The following is a 383-nucleotide window of genomic DNA, read 5'->3' on the forward strand; positions in this document are numbered from 1 at the left end:
GCATGAATTTCCCCATGGAAAGGGTGCTCAGGGATTGGCAGGGGCTGCCCAGGGAGGTTTGGAGTGCCCAGCCCTGGAGGTGCCCAAGGAATTCCTGGAGGTGGCAGTGAGGTGGGGATGGGGCACAGCTCGGATTTGATGATCCTGGAGGGCTTTTCCAACCTCAGTGATCCTGGGATTGTTGCCCTTGCTCAGTCCATGGACACCCAGTCCCTGAAGTGTGGCTTTTCCAGCGTGCCCAAAGGATCTGGGGGCACCTGTGACCCACCAGTGCCATTGATGCTGTTCTGGGGAACAGAGGGAAGCTTCTGTTGGGTGTCTGGGGGGTGCTGGCGAGGGAGAGAGAGAACAAGTGTGGTACTGGTTAATTTAAGAGGCTGTTC

The 383-nt window shown here is 57.4% G+C and overlaps 1 protein-coding gene across 1 annotated transcript in view; it reads left to right on the top strand.

The window, feature by feature from the left end:
• The window catches only part of SNRNP40 (small nuclear ribonucleoprotein U5 subunit 40), an 11,772-nt gene that overhangs the window by 1,035 nt on the left and 10,354 nt on the right, over nucleotides 1-383 (top strand). The gene's annotated exons all lie outside the window — the stretch shown is intronic.

Source organism: Corvus brachyrhynchos, unplaced genomic scaffold, assembly GCF_000691975.1.
Source record: "Corvus brachyrhynchos isolate BGI_N302 unplaced genomic scaffold, ASM69197v1 scaffold580, whole genome shotgun sequence".
NCBI classification, from domain to species: domain Eukaryota; kingdom Metazoa; phylum Chordata; class Aves; order Passeriformes; family Corvidae; genus Corvus; species Corvus brachyrhynchos.